Raw genomic sequence first — 20,288 nt, forward strand, 5'->3', positions numbered from 1 at the left:
ATAATTTGTTTTTTAAATATATATGTCATTTTAGAAGTTCCGAGTTAATGAATGAACTTTGCAAGTACAGAAAGATTATTATATTCAGTTCATTCTCTTCAAGCGCAAAGTCGACTTGCAATTTGTGTAAATTGTCCGTTCTTCTTCATAGGCCATCAGCAACGTCCTCCAACGTTCACCTGATTTTTGCTATTTTTCACTGAAAAAACTAACTTCTATGAAAATAACCTTCTGTGTAGTGCGTCACACGTTGTCTGAACTAGACAGTCAATTGGATACGGCTTAGGACGGTACTAATGAGTCTTCATTGTACCTGGATCAATAAAAAAAGTCAAAATGGAAGACTAACCGTTTCAATGTAAAACATCTACTTGTAAATGCTTCACTCTACATGCTTAAAATATTAATCACTGACACCAATGAACATGTAATTGTATCATTAATATGACGGCATTTATCTCTTGACACCAATTCATATGGGATCGTATCATAAATATGACGGAATTTATCACTGACACAGATACGTATGTGATAGGATCATACATATGACGGCATTCATCACCAACACCTGCAGGATATGTAAACGTTAGTTACCTGCCGTGCCATCTGGGGTACAATGCATCCAAGACATTATATCATCATCACTGTATCTGAAAACATTTCTCATTTTAGTGCTTGTAAAATTTAAAAACAAACTTTTGAATTAATAGGACATTGTCCTGATTGTGGTATGTTTGTCTAAAATGATTGTCATTGTTCTCCATCCATGTATTCTCCTGTTTGTTCATGTACTGCTTCTTCTTAATTTCTTTTCTTCTCCGTTACTGTTCTCTTTCTTTTCTTCTAATTATGGTATGGTCTAACGTAGCTGCTAGGTTTATGAAAATTAGCTATTCATTTCTCTTCTTTGCTTTTGGGCCATTTCTTTAAACACGTTTATTTAAGCAGTGGAATCCTTAATTGTGTTTTATTGCTGAATCTTTTTAAGCAAGCAAATCTTTGCACTCGATTGAGATCTATAGCCTTGCGATGTTTCTCGCAAATAAACAGAATGTGAAGGAGGTAAAAACAAAATGCACTATACATTTCAGATAGAAAATCACTTGAACAGGTAACTTTCAATTTGCAGACAATTTGGATAACTTTAATAATGATTTAAAAAGATGAAAAGCTGCACTTTTCAAGTACTAACAAGCTAACTCCAAAACTTTCACAAAATGATGCGAGTGTGTCTTTGTACTCTTAGGTGAAGAAGAGACACAACTTCATAGTTCAAACATATGAATGGCTGTTTTATATCTGTTAGATTTGTCTTACTTACTTGCTATAAAGTCACTGGTTTATGTTTGAAAGACCCATGAAACGGTAGTAGTGAAGGGGGCCACTTTACGGACAATGGGAATTAGCATTAAAAACACCCCTGGGCCACTTTACGGACAATGGAAATTTAACATGGCGAAAAATCGTGGGCCACTTTACGGACAAGGGAATTTAACATGGCAATAAATCGTGGGCCACTCTACGGACAAGGGGAATTTAACATGGGATTTTTTTTTTTAAAAAAATTTTTTAAAAAAGGGGTAGGCAATGGAAAGGCTATCTCTTTTCGAGAAATATGGCTGGCCCTGAAAAGGGCCTTTGGGTTTTCTTCTTCTAATTTCTTCTTTTCCTCCACCAACTTCTTATTTTATCTCCAACACTCTTTCTCTTCTTTTTTTTCTCCTTCTCTTCTTTCTTCTCTTCCTCCTCTTCTTCTTTCTTCCTCTTCTCATTTTCCTCTTCTTTTTCAATTTTTTCGTTCCATGTTCTTATTCTTATCTTTTCCTCTTCATCCTCCTTCTCCTCCTTGATCTCTTTCATGACACCACTAATCTTGTCCTTTGCTTTCCTTAAATTGTTAATTTCCATCTTTACACGATGGGGACTATAGGAATAATGGTCTTCAACGAGTCTTATTAGCATCTGTTCCATTATTCCTAAGTTGTCTAAAACGTCTTGCAAGGTTTGTAATTTGTCCATTTGGTTTGACGCCATCTTCTTTTTTATTCTTTGCAGAATGGTTTGAACGACGAATACTGTGGGTTCTTATACGAAAAGCGCGTACGTGAAGGAAAACATCCCCCTAAAACATAAAATGGATCTTACCTAGATGATGACCAAACATCGCGCGGACGTGAAGGAAAACATCCCCCTACTTTCTCATTTCATATAATATAACCCTAACTATACTCTCCACATTTGCTAAGAAACCCATAATCTACTATTCACACAAACATACCTGAGCTCTTACAAACACACAAACACATACACTTCCACTATTAATAAAGAGTTAGTGTTTATTTTCACACTACTCTACCTACACACATTGGCAAATTAATAGTTATTTCTTTTCTAGAGTATTGGGTAGCCCTGAAAAGGGCTGTTTTGTTTGGAACTTCATGGACACCTGGTTAATGGTGGCACCTTCCAGGCCTGGCGCCACATACACATCTTATCCCCCAGTTACTTTTTACCTTTTGGGGGGAGAGAGCAGAGGCAGGATATGTTGCTTCAGAATCCCAATTTTCACTCTCTGGGATTCTGAAATTTTTTCTTCTCTCCTTTTCCTCCTCTTCTTCTTTATATCTTCTTTCCTCCTCTTCTTTTTTTCTTCTTTCCTCCTCTCTTATCCTTCCCTCCTCGACAATGGCTTCAGCGGCCAGTTCATTTAATATGCGCCTGGCATATTCCAGATGCACATGAAGTTCCAACAGTTTCTCCAGTCTCGTGTTCATTTTTGGTGTTGATCAATCAACAAGGGTAGCTGGACTGCCTAACTAGTTTCAATTTATACTGAAAGCGCGGACGTGAAGGAAAACATCCCCTGAAAACATAAAATTCATCTTACCTAGATCATGACCAAGAAACAACAACGCGCGGACCTAAAAGAAACACTCGCTCACTTTTTTATGCTACCCATCACTTCAATAGACTATCCACATACGCAAAGCAATCCAATCTAACCCAAAATATATACCTCAAACAGCCCAAAAAACAAACATCATTTTAATCTACTATCCACACCAACCTACTTTATCACTTACAAACACAATCACACAAACTCATACCCTCACATTTTTTAAGAAAGAGTTAGTCTTTATTTTCACACTACTCTACCTACACACATTTTCAAATGGATCGTTATTTCTTTTCTAGAGTATTGGGTAGCCCTGAAAAGGGCTGTTTTTTTGCTATGGCATTCTTTTTTAGTTTCTAAGAATGCGATGTCCTCTGAGGATAGACTTTCTGGCGATAGATCTGCTTCTTCGGAAAGAGAAGAAGAATTCTTTGGTGTCGATACGACAAGCGACAAAGCCTCTGTCAGCTTCAGGTTGCTGCTGCTGTTGCTGTTGTTGCTGCTGCTGTTGCTGCTGTTGCTGCTGTCTCTGAAGTCTGTACTTCTCTGTCCATTCTTCTTTCTCCCTGTTCATTTCTTCTCTGAAGGGCTCTTCTATCAGGTCTTCAGTGATTTTTAACATTCTCACATTCTCTATTTCTTCTGGCTTCGGTATCAGACTGTGTCTGACCCTATGCAAATTCACCTAGGCTTCGTTGAGCTTAGCTAGTTTGGAGCACATCTTCTTAGGAGGATGAGTCGACAATGGATGGCTAGACTGGGAACAACCCGGTTCTTAAAGTGAAAGCGCGGACGTGAAGGAAAACATCCCCACACGGTTTTCGAGCCGCAACGTTCATGAGAGGGATAGTAAGAAATGAAAGAGCATCAATCCAACATTCTTATAGCTAAACAAACCACAAAGTCATTTTTTTCAAAACACAACATTTTTTATTCAAAAATCACTTAACACTAAACAACAACTCTAACATTTTTAACAATAATCCAACACTATAACATCAAACATTTTTTTCTTCAATTACTAACTACTTTAAACAGGGCTGACAACGTTGTGAATGAAATTGTGATTTCCACTGTTGGAAATCATTAGGCCATTGATGGACACTACGTTTCCTAGCTTGAGACAAAAGATAAGCATAATGGTCACAAAACCATCGATCTACTTTCACATCGTTTCTAGCAGAAGAACGAGGATCGAAATGAGTCACTAAATGTTCTAAGGAATAGCCCAGGCTGCGATGATGCAGAAAATACACACAGTACTGTCCACACACCAAGGAATCTGTGCCTTGTAATTTCACATTATTGAATCGGGTGGTTTGAGCATTTCTTCTCATAAAGTCAATGATATCGTCTTCCAAAGGCGGCAATCCATACGAATCGAAATATTCCACACATCCTTCTTGAGGAAAGTAGACGGCTACCCAGTGGGTTCCTGGGAGATGACTGTCGTCCGTGTTGATCACGTAAGCTTGATGGTCTTTAGGTTTGCGATGAGGGAGTTCATCTTTAGCACAGACGACAGGATTCCAAGAAGACGTATACGAACTGTGGTTCAAAAGGTAATAAAGTTCCCAGGTATCCATTGTTTTGTGTTTGTTTTCTTCACAGGTAATAATAAGTCGTCAATTCGATCCTGACTTTTTGCTTGAAAATGTCTGACGAATAAACGGTTATTCGTTCTGTTTCCTCACTCTGATTCAGGAGAGCTTCGATGCGATGGATCTCTTGTGTGGTTAATGGTGGACAAGAATGTTCACGCAAGTCTTTATACCACTGGTGCAACACGTCTTTGTTCGAGATGAGACTCCAAGCTTCGTCCAGATACTCGTCCAATTTTTCTTCTTGACTTAACATCAGGCATTTATCGTGTTGAATTTGACTGGGATGATCGTTTTGACATCCATAGCAATTTTTCTTGATCAATTCTGTCATTTTGTCGACCAAGTGTTTGGCAAAACAGCAGACTAAATGGGCTTCTTGTTCTGGCCATCTCGACTTCATCATGATATCTTCTTCGTCTTTGTCTTGAGATTCTTCTTTTTCCACGGTCTCCTCACATTCCATCTCCAAAGTTTCTCCACTAGGTAAAGAGGAATAACAGTCTTCCATGGCTTTCTAATAATTTAGAATGACTTCTCTCAAACTGTTGATTTCTATGGTATTATCGAATTCTGCATACAGGATGACGTTCACTGTCTGTTTCAGTTCTTCTGCAAACTGAAGTTCCACACGAATCTGGCCGGATTTTATAGGGTGGAAATGTCCTTCGTCGCTGCCTTGGTCTGGAGTGAAATCAAAACCCCACAAAGCATAGCCTCCTGCATATTCATCGTAATCAATGCCGTGACTGGTGTTGGTTCCTAACTGGCCGGTGGCTTCGTACAGGGACAAGTACGATCTCAAGTAATTTATGTTTGGGGGCTCAAAGCTAGGTTCGAAAGGTCGGGTACACAAGGTCTTGCCATCACGACTGACTTCGATTTTCTTTACGTTGAAGTGATGAAAGTTGAAAGGATTTTCAGCGAAGGCTCCGTTGAAGGCTGCATTCGAGACCATACCAAGGATCAAACGTTTGGGTAACTGTCCTTGGAACAGATGATCTTCGGTTATGGATTTCAGTCCAGTAGAAATGGTGAACGTTTTCACTTCCACACGTCGTATGGGATACTTGGCGGTCGTTCTGCTCAACGTCTGACTGATGTCATTTCCCACTTTAGGTAACACTTCCACGCGTCGTACGTAGAGTCTGGCCACTTCGATTTGGCTTTTAGGATTGCCAGTCTTAGTAGCATCAGCATTAGCCAACAAATGGAAAGCGGCACTGCTACGATTCAGTCTCAGGCGCACATTGACACCGTTCAGCAAATATTTCTCTTGCAACCACATGTCCAAATGCAAACGATCCATCAGTTCTAAACTCTTTTTGCCTGTGATTCTGTTTCGTCTTGCCACAAAGCCGTCATTGTCTTCTGCGTCAGCTATCTTAAACTTGCCCGCTTCGTCATCTGCCCACAGCACACAGGCATTGAGATGACTTGTCTTGGCATCTGGTCCGTACGTCAAGAGATTTTCCAGGTAGGCACGGTAAGGGTAAGTATCCATGCTGCTGCTAACCAGTTTGTTATTCAAGTACAAGTCCACTGAGCTGAACAAGGAATGCATGAAATTGTTGACGGGAGCTATAATCTCAGCGGCATCTACTCCACCATTATCCTGATCTAGAACTTGGACTTTCAAGTACAAGTAACTGCTATTCAGATCGATGTAATCTTCGGGCTGTCCTTTGATTTCAAACTCGATGGGAGCTGAGGCTGTCAATGAGGAGACGGGATGAAATTCCACCCATTGGGATTCTTGCATCGTCATCATGGTGGGGGGCATGGCAAACAGATCCAGTTCCGTCTTGGAACAGGCGCAAGACTCTCGGTGCATCATTTTTTGTTGTTGCTGTGTCTCAATAATCGAAAACGTCTAAGTCTCGAACGGTTCTTCTTTTTTTGGCCTTTCTCGCTTGAAGTCTGGTGAAAGGGTGTTTTCTTCTTCGTCGTCTCTTTCTGCCTTGTCCTTGCTGAATGCTTGACTCGGTAGCGTGCAGGGCATTTATAGGTGTGTCTCGTCGGCCTAAAATGTCTTTGCCCGTTTGCAGCAAGACATTTTTGCCTGCCCTCATGAAGGCTTCTTTAGGGTTTTGTTTGTCGATGATGACATTTTGGAGAAATTCTTTGCCTTGTGTCAGTGCCGCATCTTTCAAGGCGTGCAATCCTCGTGTCACCATCGGTTTCAAGACTGGAGCCACCGAACGAAAGGCCGATTTTAACATGTCTCCTAAACCGTGTCCTCGCTGTCGAGCAACCCCTCGGTACACTGGATACATGACTTACTTACTTACGAGTCGTGAGAGAACCGTTTTCGAAAATGGAGTTTCACCGTGACTTTTCCTTTGGTGAATGGAATATCTTGTCCCAAATCTCCTTTTATAGTAATGTTGACCGTGTCCAAATACGACTTGCTGACGGGCAAATAGTGAGGATGGACAAATTCGCGGTGAACGTGGTAAGTGTTTCCACCTTCCTCGTCAGCGATCGTGGCAGAGTCCACTTTGAAATGAATGACACGCAGTAACGGCACGGAGGTGTGTCCCACCACGTTGTATTCCACCACATCGGAATACACAAAGATCAAATTCAGTCCTTGGTTCAGTTCTACCGGGGCACGAAAATACTGGCCAAAAGACTCGTTGCTGTAAATGACGGTTTTTTGTTTTAGTGTATGTTCTACTTTCTTCCTCATCTTTACGTCACCACCCAACATGTCAAACAATTCATCACAAAAATAGAAACCCATGATTTTTTCCTCAGGAAATTTCATCAGGAAGCGACGAGCTATTTTGTGGTATTCCAGGGTGACAGCTTTGGACTTGAAAGTCTTAAAAGTTTCCCCAAACACACCATTTAACTTGGAGGCTATGGCGCTGACCAAATGTTGACCACTAAAATAATAGTCCGAGGGAATGAACAACTCATAGTCCATCCAATTTGGATTGACTTTGTTTTTTGTTTTATGGGGATATTTGTTATTCTCATTCATCCACTTTTGCAAGTGTTCGTCATAAACTTCCACCGTAAATTTACTTTGATTGTCAATGACATTGAAGACTTGGGTTGGGTGAATTATTTCTACCAAAGCCACTTCCCAATGGGCTTCGTGATCTAAGGGGATGGCCTGAGGTAATTTGGCTGTGTAACAGCACAACTTGTTGTTGGGAAACACCTCCATGGAACTGTCACTGGGTAAGGTTAAGTAAAATTGGTTTTGGTGACTCATAATTCCAGAGTTCTGTGGCTGTCCGAGGGGTTAGTGGATGTCAGAGGCGTGTCTCCGCCCAAAATGGGGTTCTGGTTGTGGTTGGAGTGGTGACTGGCACTGACACTGGCACTGGACACAACGTTCCCGTTCGAGGAGAATTTCAGGGAGGGATTGGGAAGTAGGTAACCGATGCAACTGCTCAATAAAATGGTCCACAATTGTTTGTCTCCTTGTTGCAAACTCAAATTGGCGATGGCTGCCCCGATGACACAATACACCACGAAGATTTGGCAGAAAAAGACGATTTGCGTTTTAGGCACACGTTCTCCACACCACACCCACAAGGGTTGTTTTTGTAAATCTTGCACAGAAGAACTAGGGGAAGAAGGACTGGTCGACGTAGCTGCGTCTGATGTGTGAAAGGGCATGATGGTCACTTCTTCTTTTTATAGTCGATGACTTGCGAAGCGTCGATCCAAGAATCGAAACTGGGTGGATATCCTTTCCAACGTACTTTGACTTCTTTGACACGTCGTTTGCCCACTTTACGGGTTCTGCGTTCGAGAATGCTTTCGATGTCGTACACGTCGTCTTCTTTTTTGGTGACACGTTGTAACTCGGGCAAATAAAACGTTCCTTTGAGTACTTCTCCGTTAATGTCTTCCAATTTATAGACGGCAGGATGACGGCCATGCACTCGTCCAGTGACGCGAAACAATTCGGTCGTCCAGTTAGGTAAGTAACCTTTGTCGAAAGTGCGTTTGGTTTTGCCAATGCGCACCCAATCTCCTACGGTCAACTCTCCACTTTTCTTGGGGACAGCCCTCGTCGGGGACGTACCAAACAGGCGCTCAAAGACCAACACTTCGTTCTCGGGGGTCACGTCTTGCGGGGCACGTCCGATGCTTCGATGGTAAGATTGGTTGTACGCTTGCACCAGGTGCGGTAAGATGTCGATGTACTTCAGAGTGTGGTGATGCGTAAAATATTTCCACATGCGTTCTTTCAAAGTGCGTTGAAAACGTTCCACGATGCTGGCTTTGGTTTCGGGATTCTCGGTGGTAAAAAAATGAATGTCACGTTTCTTTAATTCTTTTTGGAAAGCTTGGTTCAGAAATTCGGTACCTTTGTCCGTTTGCCATCGAAGAGGGTGACGACCGCTTTGTTTCAACACCCGTTGCAGGGCTCGCACTAACTCGCTGCTCGATTTGGAAGTCAAGGGCACGACCCAAGCAAATTTGGAAAAGACGTCGATGACACAAAACAAATATTTGTAGCCACGATTGTAGCTGGCCAAATGAGAGACATCGGCTAAATCGGCTTGCCATTGATGATCGATGCCTTCCACTCGGGTGCGACTTCTGGCAAACTTGCGTCGAATGGGTTTGTGTAAAGTGTAGGTAGCTTGTTCTTGTAACCATCGTTGCACTTGAGGTAAACGGAGACTTTTCAGTCGCGTTTTGGCAGCACGATACAATTTTTGAACTCCTGCGTAACCTGCAGGATGCGAGGGATCGTAGTAAATGCTGGCTAAGACTTTTTCCATTTTTTTTTATTTTTTGTGTGTTGGTGTGTTAATAAGTCACCCACTCTTCGGTGATGCTACTTTGGGTGGGTCGAAAGGGTGGTTTGGAAACAGATTTACGTGTCCGATGGGCTACGGGAGTAGAAGTCGAAGGTAGTGGTGGAGGTGGCAATGGAATGGCTTTGGTTTTCTTTTCTTTTTTCGCTTCTGGTTTCCCTTCTTTCTTTTTCACTTCTGTCGAAGGAGGCGTGGACATCATCTTTTTAACCCAAGCTTTCATTTCTTCTCGTTGGGGTGTGGGGGACGGGGTCAATAAGGATGCTGCAATCTTACTCGAAATGGGAGCTGCTGACGGTGTTTGAAACACTTCGCGCGTCTCTTCTCCCTCAGGTCTTTGTGGGGTAGCATCTCTGGTGACGGTTGGGGATGACAGTAGTGGTGGTGGTGGTGGTAATGATGATGATGGTGCTGGACTTTTCATCAAGGTCTTAAAATCTTTCAGAGTGGGTAAAGCTGTTTCGTCTAAAGCTTTCTGGTGAAAGAGTTGCAGTCTTTGCAAGAGTTGACCGTACTTTTGAGATTTTTCTGTTTCGGACAAATCTTGGCGATCCATCAAGGATTGCAATTCGTGTTGTAACTGGGACATCTCGCTCAAATTGGGATTGGGAGGTAAATGCGGGGTGCGTTGTTCTTGCCACCGATGGTATTCCATCCATCGTTTGTAAGGCACTAAAGCTAGTTTTCGTCCTTCCATGGGGTTGTCAGGGGTGAATTCTGAGATCTTGGGACTTCCGAAGGCCTTTTTATCTTGCTCCCATCAGTCCTCCCAACATGGTTCCCAAGACTCCTTTCAGTATGGGGCCTAACAAGAGAGGTAAAATGCCTCCACGTTGGACCAACATCTTCTTTTTTTGACGAATGGGAATTTTCTTTTGAACCATTTTCCGAAGAACGTGACGATGTTTGCCTAAGCATTGTTTCTGGTGTTTGGACAAAGGGATCGTGCCTTTCAAAACGTTCAAACAACATTCGCACACGGTATCGATGACCTCTTTGGAGGCCGTTTGAATGAGTTTTTTTCGTAGGGGTGGAGAAGCTTTGGACAGGACAGATAACAGGTCCCCATGTTTGGCTAAACGTGGTGGCAGTCCTTTCCTTTTCTTTCCTTGGGGTTTTCTGGAGGGTGACATCTTTGAGTCTTTAGGAGCACCTAAAAACACTGATACCCTACTCGGTCACAGGCCTTTTTTATACTGGAACGCGTCGCCACTGATTGTCTTTACGTTTTATCAGTTTGAGGACAGGCATGACACGTCGTGCAGGGGTACGTAACGGACTAAATCGAGCCAGTTCTTCTTTGGACAAATCCAGTAAACTTTGTAACATGCCCGATCTTTCTTGGACTTTGATTTTGGGAGAAGGTACTTTGTGAGCAGCAGCCACTGCCGCTAAATTGGAAGGTCCTGCCACTGGGGAAGTTCTTTTGGGGGTCATCAACGGAGAAGTTCTTGGTGTGATCAACGTCTCCAAGTACTCTTCAGTTCCTGGTGACATCAACGGAGAAGTGGACAAACGTGAGGCTGCCGGAGACGCAGTCACCGCTGTGGCAGGTCGTGGTTTGCGAGTGTAAGGTTGCGTCCTGGCCGAAGTGCCTCTCTTGCGACTAGTTTTCTTCTTCTGTGGACTTTTCTTTTTCTGAGGACTTTTTCTCTGTTTCTTTTTCTGGGGGCTTCTTTTCTTTTTCCGGGGTGATGGTGGTGGTGTCTGGTAAGAGGAGGGTCCTGCCACTGGAGAAGTTATTCTTCTTGGGGACTTGGTCTTTTTCTTTTTCTTCTTGGGGCTTCGTTGGACTTTTGTCTTGGGGATAACTTTGGGGGCATTAGGATCCCATCTTAAGAGTGAGCGAATGATGACCCCTCCTAGAGTACCGCTCCCTCCAGGTTTCAAAATGATTTGTTTTTTGGTTTGAGTGTCGATGCGGGGATCGGCCAGTTGGACCAAAGCGACTTTGTTTCGATCGAAAAAGCGTTGGGTTTGATGAGGAATCTGAATGATTCCTTGGAGTAATTGACGTGCCGTCACCGTGAACCATCGTAAGACTTCTTTGAGACTAGCTTCTAAGACACGGGCTCGTGTTTGTGGATCTTTTTCTCGACTGATGCCATACAAGGCACGAATCAATTTGACGGGAAGATGCGACTGAAGGGACGTCATGTTCACACTGTGTGAGACAGACGAAAAAGGGTCTGAGGTTTTTATAGATTTTTTTCATGGGGAGTGAAATGAAGTCGAGGACGGAGACGTGTACAGGACAGGCCCTCCGTCTTGGCACCAGTGGTGAAACAAGTGGGTACGAAATGGCAAATCCTCGGGAGTCGTAGGTTTCAAATCGACGAGTAAATAGGCGTGTGGCGTTTGAGTGGCATCGTCGTACGCCTGAGTCAGCCAAGGCGTTCCTAACTGTTTGGCTAAGACTTGCACTTGCGATTTATCTCGAGGGCTTTTAAACAAGACCACGTAATGCGCATTGAGACTGATGGTGCGATGGGCTTTACTTTGTTGAAACAAATTTTGGGTGATGTAAACGACACTGGCATTACGGTGATGCCCTTTGCGCGTGAACCACAATTTAATTTCTTCTTCGTCTTCTCCTAACATGTCGTCGAAAATGACCAAATGGGTTTGACGGGAATCAGAGACGATGCCGTCGTCTTCTTTAGGAATGCCTTCCACAAACACGATGGAATCGCCTTGACTTTCTCGCAAGAGGTTGTACGCCGATTGCCACTCTTTGTAACACCACACGATCCGTTGAGGGGGCCGATCGATCAAATGATGTTTATGTTCGATCAAACGTTTGACGAATTCGGTTTTGCCTGAACCGCTAGGTCCAGCAATGAGCATGTTAAAGGGATGGCGAAGATACAAAGCCTCCCAACTGGCACGATCTAAGTGTTCGTCGATGACTTTGACAGTAGAGGAAGAGGGAGCAGAGACAGCAGAGGTAGCCATGGTATGAGAAATGTCACTTGTGACACGAAAAAACAAACAAGACAAGAGTTTATATACTTTTTCAGAACACGTTTATTGAATGTTTCAAATATGAACACGAAAGACAAAAATACATATAACCCAAATAGTGATGTACAGGAATATAAAACACAGCAAAGCGATCAAAGTGGAATATAAACAAGTGTCTGTACAACATGTTTTGGGTAACCAAGATGTCCTAGGGACAGTGTGTAATGTTCTTACAGTCTCTACATGAGGTATTGTCACACAAGTGTCCTCCCGGAATGACCTTTCAGGAATGTCCATGACAGTCCTGTCGTGAAGCGAGTGGTTGTTCTCGGTGACGGGTTCTTCTGGCACCGTCACTAACACAGGTTGAAAAGTAACTTTTTTCCTTGAACAACTCTTGTGCATACTGGGCCACTTCTTGGGTCCAAGCCTCAAAATCCCCCTTTTTCCAATCACGAACATCTGTCCAATGAGGGTGTAAGTCACAAGCTACACACACATCGTCATACACGTCTTGGGTCGCTAAAAGTTGACGAATCTTTTTTTCCTGTTGAGGTCGAGAAGTATCCAGATGAAAACGCAAGGCTTTGAGCAAAGGGAGTTTTTCGTGACCATTTAAGGCCATGGAGGTGGTAAGTACTGATCGTAAAGAGTCCACAAAGAATCGGCTGGTAAACGAAATCCCAGAAAACAAGTCACTAAGACACACACCACTTGTCGTCCAAAATTGAATGGATACAGTTCTTGTAATAATTGATGGTAATGATCCACGGTTTGAATATGGTCATTGAGTTCCTTCCACGGAATCTGTTGGATGACATGTGACATAAACCGTGGCATGGCAGCCTGTTTTTATAGTCTCTTTTTTTCGGATGCAATAGACGTACTTTCTAGCCAGAGATCTTCGTTCTCCAGTAGGGAATCTAAATCTTGCATACTGTAACCGAAACGTCAGAGTTCGTTTAGGTGTTTCCTCTTCCTCTAAGTAGATTCCACGTAAAATATGTTGGTAATCCTTTAACTTGTCTTCCTCAATGCATTGCACTAGGTGAATCTCGAAGTAACCATAATCATGAACATGTCGATCATTAGCGACCTCAAAGTTTTGAACAATGTCTGACCATTGAAAGAATTTCTGACGAATCAGTTCTCTTATACCCTTCAGGTACCAGTGGTTAAAGATCTGGTGACGTATCGGATGCAATTGTTCTTTACGTTTCACTTGTATTTTGACCAGCTCTCGGTAAATGCGTTCTCTCAACTCCACAGGCAAAGCACGAATGTTCTCTTGTAAAGTATCCATGAATAGGTCATACTAAATCCTCTTTGGTCTGACACAAGAAATGTACTCTTTGCACAAACATGGTTTCACTTCAGTGTCGAATTTAAATCGTTGAGTCACTAATCTACACATTACAATTCGTTCAGAAGTTTCCTCTTTCACCAAGTTGACATTGTGTTTAAGATGTTGGTAATTCGTTAACTCTTCCTCTGGAATTCGATGCAGTACGTTTACAATGTAGTAGATAGAATCGTCAATACCAAACCATTCCTTTTTATAACCAGGAGGTCGTTGATCAATGTCTGTCCAATGGAACACTTTCAATTGAATCAGTCCTTGTATAGCCTTCAGGTACCAGTGGTTCAAACACCGGTGACGTATCGGATGCAATTGTTCTTTACGTTTCACTTGTATTTTGACCAGTTCTCGATAAATGCGTTCTCTCAACTCCACAGGCAAAGCACAAATGTTCTCTTGTAAAGTATCCATGAACAGATTATTATGGTAAGAAGTTACTTCAATGTCTCGGTCCCACTAAAGGTAAGTAATGACAATTCGGTGACCATCGAGCATGTTCTACGTAGGCCGAATCTTGCGGTTCCCAGTGGTGAAGTGACACACCGCAACTGAAGCACTTGACTTTATCTCCTTCGCCCAAGTAGAAAAATCCGGCTCTGGCTAATTCTTCGGGGGTCGGTCCTCCCAGATACTTTGGCCATTTTCCTTTGAACGATTGAAGACGATTTTCAAAGTCGCAGTATTCCGACAAACGCACAGGAAACGAATATTCGTTTTTCACAGGTTCGTTTCGATGAGGGTTGGGTGACAGGAACAGGAGTTTGCTCAGGGCTGGATGACATCCGTAGGGGGGTAGACGTGAAGGTGAACATTCCCCTTTAAACCCGGTAAAATGTCTAAAAGGACGAGCGGCATCGCTTTCGCATCCCTCAGGTTTGACACGCACAGCATCACTTTCCATGACAGGGGCAGTGAGAACAAAGTTCCCATGATGCTTTACGGCATCGCTCAGGTCACAAGGTACAGCATCGTATCCATCGCAAGGCTCACAATCGCACTCATCTGCAAACTCCGTTACGCAATTACAATGGTAACCACATGGACAATCGCAGTTTCCTTCCGGACATTTTCCGTCGCAATGCCTGGGTCTTATCCATCCAGTATTAGTCACACTAGAGGAAGATACAACTTTTTTACAATCCCCAAACTGGAACGATGTCTCTTTCAAAGTATTCATCTTGTTCGCTCGGTCTTGGTAGTCACAATGAACTATCGATCTTGCCTAGGGTTCCTTTTTTATATACAGACCAATACCGACGTGACCGTACGGTAAGGTGAAATGATTGGGAAGTCTCACTCGCTTCTGGTACACGATTTGATAGACTTTTTCCAAGGGTCGACTGACGATGTGGTGAGTGGGTAAACGTACAATCTTGTTCGGTTGATAGGTGGTCACTTTAAAGTTTCCATCCTCTCCCGATTGCAAGGCTTCTTTCAATACCCCAAAGTTGACCACTCGACTGGTACGATAATTCAGAGTCAGTCCTTTCACTTTGCACGTCGTGTGTACTTCTCCTTGTTTGTCACGGTATTCGTAGCCGTAATTTTTGGGACCGCCACTGACGAAACTTAGAATCTTGTCGTCGGGATGCTCGTCTGTCCAGGCTCCTAAACGGTCTCCTTCGATGCTAGGGTGATGTTGAATCGGGTGATGGATGTAAATGCAACTGTCCGTGTCAAAGTACAGGACGCGTTCTTCTAACAGTTCTAAAGCTTCGTACAATTTTAAGCGAGCATGGGCTGTCACGTAAGCCGCAATGATGACATTTCCAAAAGGGTCGTCTTGTACAAAGTCCAGATCTTCTTCGTAATTGACCAAGATCAAATTCTCTCGAACGACGTCCACGTGTTTCATGTATTTGGTTTTGTCGTGAATCATCTGGAAGTAGCGGGAAGGTTCTGTCAAATATTCCGTCTTGGGTAAACACGGTCGTTGTGCCATTTTACCCCACAAGCAATTTAACATCACTTTGGCAAACGATCGCCTGCCTTCGTTTTTCTCGATGTGGTCTAAAGTGATGCCTTCTTGTTCGTAGTATTTCTCTTTGAATTGTATTTGGTCTTCGGGAGTGTGACACCAGGAAGGATAGCCGCTGGCTTCTTGCTTCAGTTTCAAAAAGGCATCCACGTAGTCGGCGAAAATGCCTTTCTGCGTGGGGTCACCCTTGCGGTATTGTTGTGTCTTGGGAAAGTGGCAAATTTCGTACACTTCTAACAGTTGGTATCCCATGTCCAGAGCTTTGAACAATTCTACGCTGACCCAGGTTCCCGTCAAGGCCCGTTCTTCCTGGCTGTGATGGCAAGGTTGGTCTTGGTTGCACGTTTCGGCACAAGTACGGCACAAGGGAAACATCAGTTTGCCTTGACAATGGTGAGGTAAGACGGGATGGTATAGGTTCGTGGGAGGCAAAACTTTACACTTGATCAAGCCTTCGTATTGTCGAATGTTTTTCAGGTCGATGTGTTCCGTCAGCAATTGCGGGTGCCCTACAGGAAAGCGACAATATTTGCACACGTAGGGATACAGCGAACACACGTCCAAGTATTTGATTTCTTCTCCTTTCTCTTCGTCGGCTTGGTACAGCAAACAGGTGGCATTGGTCCTTCCTCCGTACAAACTATCCCTCGGGTTCAGCGGGTCCGTGAACTGGTAACTTTCCACGAGGCGTTTAAACTCGGGATCGGTTTTCATACGGTGATCGTACTCGTGTTCCCACATTTCCACCACTTGGTATCCTTGCTGTTCTAACTTTAGGCGTCGCTGACAAGTGTCCTTGTACAAGTCTTCCATGGTTCGTTGCAAAAACTGATTTTTAGTGCCACGGTCAGGGTAACAGACGGGACATCCGTGAAATAAGCAACCGTTAAACTCGTACACGATCTTGGGGTTTTCTAAGTCCCAGCCATCGACCGAATACGTTCCGATGGTCTTTTCGCCTCCTCCGTTGCGGGCATGCTGAATCCACTTGTCTTCCTTGTCGCACAAGTAATGTAACCAGCGTAGGGCTTTGACCGAGTATTGACGTTTGACAAAGTGGGTCGTTTGAGGACTGATGACAGCCACGGTGTTTTGAGGCATGAATCGTTGGCGGTACACTAAGGAACACGCTTTGGCAATGGTGCAAGCTTCTTTCAAAGGATCGACCCCTCCGTGTTCCATGAACAGTTCTCGAAATTTTCCACAGCAACGCCGTAAAATGTCCACGTCGGAACGACAATACTTTAGCATTTCTTCCTGAAAGTCGAAAGGGTCCGAGGCGTGAATCTGGTACCAAGCGTAGAAAGCTTCTTGTTGTTCGGTACGCATGTTGTCGGGGTCGTAATAGTGAGCCTCTGGTAAATGGGGTAGAACGACGTGTTGATTGGCTTCCGTATTGAAAAAGTGTGGAAAGTACCCTTTAGCCATTTCTGTCATTCCAAATGTTTTAGGCATTCGACTCAAAGGCATGGCCAAATAGCTCATCGAATCTTTAAACTGTACTTGTCCCACTTGCATGAAAATGATTTTGGCTCCGTTCAAAGTCACTTTAGGACGCTCGGTGCCTTGTTCCGTATAGTATCTGAGAAGAAACTGTCCATCGTATCCGGAGAAATTGTGAGCCATCACTGTGGCATGGCGATGACAATCTCGGTAACGTTCGATGTCCTCTTGGCTCCATGTCTTGTCGACGGGGTCTAAGACCCATTGGGCAAAATCGGCTAACGTGTTTGGTCCCCGAAAGATTTTTTCACGCCCTCCGGGAATCTTGCTGCAGTGAGGGCAATGACTGAAGATAGGTTCTTGAATGCACTTCTCGCACGCTCGATGAGCCACGCAGAAATTAGGAATGTGAATGCCGGTTTCTTGCATGCATTCGAAATCGAAAAAGATGAAATTGCCTTTCTTCTTGTGACCGTCCTCTTTCTCTGGTGGGGGTTGGTATTTTTGCACGTAACATTGGTGTTCCAAGTCCACGATGTGGTGACAAATGTGACATTTTTTCTTTCCTGAACATACGTGTGCCTTGGTATTATTGGTACGTATGACTTGTTCACACGTAGAGCACAATCTCAGCAGTTGACAAGCGCATTTCTTCTGTGAACCTTGCGTTTTCAGATGTTGTTGGTAACAGGTAGGGCTGACAAACGTGCGCAGACAAGTGGAACAAGGCACTGGTTCTTCGCTCAGACAGGGTGAAGAGGCCAAACATCCTGAGCATTTCCATCCACAATGTTTGTGTTGCTCTCGATTATTATAACCATGGTCACATTTCTCACAGTAATATCTGTATACCAGGAATCCAGTGATACTGGTAATGGTATCGAAATGGTCATCGTGATGATAAAGGTGAATGTATTTTCCGTCCTTAAAGTCTTGGCCTCGAAACAATAGAGGCCCGCGCATTTCTTGAGGGTGCACTTTCAAGGTGTAGCGTGGAGCTAGGACATCTTGCAATTTTTGCATCTCGGGAATGCCACAGGGTGTGTCTTTGGGCAATCCGGCTTGTTGTAACAGGAGTTCTGCTTCGTTTCGTTGTTTGGCTCGGTCGGAACGTTGAATAGTGTCCCAGGTTCTTTTCCATTCTACCGTGTCGTTCTTGTTGGCATAGGTTCGTCCCACCACGATGGCACGGGCTAAACACATCTGGTCATGAGGGTTGTTAATTCGAACGAGACTCTTTTTGGTGTTGCGAAGGTCGTCCACCAATAACATCTTTTTGCGTCCTGTCCCTTGAGGAGGAGAGACGTGGGTCATGTCCAGTGTGGCTTTACCATCGGTGATGTCAAACTGATCATTAGATTGTTGTACGTGTTGAATCTTGTCCATGACTTTGGAAGCAGTCAATTCTGCAGGGGTGCTAAACTCGATCCAAACAGGGGATTTCAAACCGTCATGTTGTATGGAAAGTCTCAAGCGATCGTCTTCTTTGGGTTGACATTGTCGCTTGAGTGCAGTGAGCAAAGAATCCCACACCTCGGTGATGAACACTTCTGCTTTCTCTAACGGCACTTCAGCCTTGAAATCTTTAAACTTCACCGTGTATTTGTAAGCCGTGGTTCTAAATTTTCTAGAGGAGCGCTTTTCCGTCTCTCGAATGGAATAGTACTTTTCAGGGTTGACTAAGGGTGGTGAACTTGGTTTAGAGGCTTCGGATTCTGGTTCACTCATGTCCTCTTCAAAATCACTGGCATGAATTTGTGCCAAGATTTCAGCCCTGGTACGAGGCGATAAATCACGTTTCTGCCTTTTACTTTCTTCTTCTTTTTTCTTGAATGAATGGGATCGTTTCATCTTGAAAGCAAAAAGTCAAATGACTTAAGTTCAAACACCATAAACTACTTTATAGTCATAGCAGACCAGCGTATATAAAAGGGTGTGTGTCTTGTCCTTTTACTATTCATTTCACTCTCAAGCCGAAGAGACTAACCAGATGGAACGTTTCGTCAGAGCTTTGCGAGGGGTCATTAGAAAATTCTCTTCAGACCAGCCTACGGACTACTCTCCTTCCTTTCGAGATAAAAGTCAAGATACTTGCTATATCTGTCAGAAGAAAGGGCATTGGTCTTCAGAGTGTCCAGACCGTCAAAAAAGAAAAAAAAACAGGGGCTAAAAAAGACAAAAGTCAAGATACCTGTTATTATTGTAAAGAAAAAGGACATTGGTCTCCAGATTGCCCAAAAAAGAAACAAGAGGAGTCAGAAGAAAAGAGGGATTCTTCAGAAGAAGAGATGGATTCTTCGGAGGAAGAGAGGGATTCTTCTGAGGAAGAAAGAAGACAGGTGAAGAAAAAGAAACAGGAGAAAAAAAGAAGAAGGGAAGAAAGCGAGGAGGAAGAAGAAGAGGAAAAGAGTGTGACGGTGAAGAAATTCAAAAAACAGAGAGACTAAACAAGGAGAAAAGAAGAAATCAATGAACTTTTGATTAAAGTGTTGTGATGTGAATTGTGAATTGGATTGTAAAAAATGGAGAAAAGAATAAATGAATGATATAAGGTAAGAGTCTTTGAGTTTTGATTTTAAAATAAGAAGCTACAGTCACGCACTCATACACAGACACGTACTATAAGGGTAAAATGGGTGAGTTATTTTTTTTTTTGAGTTATTGGCAAATTGAAATTGTATTTCTTTTCGAGAAATGTGGGTGGCCCTGAAAAGGGCCTTTTTTCTTTATGGTGTAGGAGTGAGTTTAAGCAATCAATTTTAACTGCCTTAAGCCTTTGCCACGGCCAAGGCCTACTTCTGGACTGCATAATGATGATGATAATGATTGGGTTGAAATCACTAAGGGTGGTACGGTAGGCTTAGTCACAGGGTTGACGTGTTTAGCTCGGGAAGGTCGTATTCTCTTCGGTCGTGATAAAGAAGTCTGATACATTTGTTTCAGACTTCTTAACTCCGCTAAAATGTCCAACAGTACCGTGACCGTTTGATTTTCACCCTCTTGTTTCTTTGCTGCTACTTCTTCTTGCTGTTGTTTTTTTCTTACCTCTTCTTCTTGTTGCTGTTGCTGTAGGAGAAAAGCCTGTTCCGCTTCCTTTTGTCGTTGTATAAATTTCTCCAATTCTTCTTTCTGTCTCTGTCTAAAATTCTCCACTTGCGGTAATGAAGAAGGTAACGAAGGTTCCGGAACAAATTCTTGCGAGGAGAGAAAATCCACAAAATCCCAATTCACCTCTTCTGAAAGTAAGTCCGGGTTC

The 20,288-nt window shown here is 43.3% G+C and overlaps 1 protein-coding gene across 1 annotated transcript in view; it reads right to left on the bottom strand.

The window, feature by feature from the left end:
* The window catches only part of LOC149782773 (uncharacterized), a 94,621-nt gene that overhangs the window by 42,209 nt on the left and 32,124 nt on the right, over positions 1-20,288 (bottom strand). The gene's annotated exons all lie outside the window — the stretch shown is intronic.

The sequence above is a fragment of the Sinohyriopsis cumingii genome, chromosome 15, assembly GCF_028554795.1.
Source record: "Sinohyriopsis cumingii isolate HCF-2022 chromosome 15, ASM2855479v2, whole genome shotgun sequence".
Taxonomy (NCBI): Eukaryota; Metazoa; Mollusca; class Bivalvia; order Unionida; family Unionidae; genus Sinohyriopsis; species Sinohyriopsis cumingii.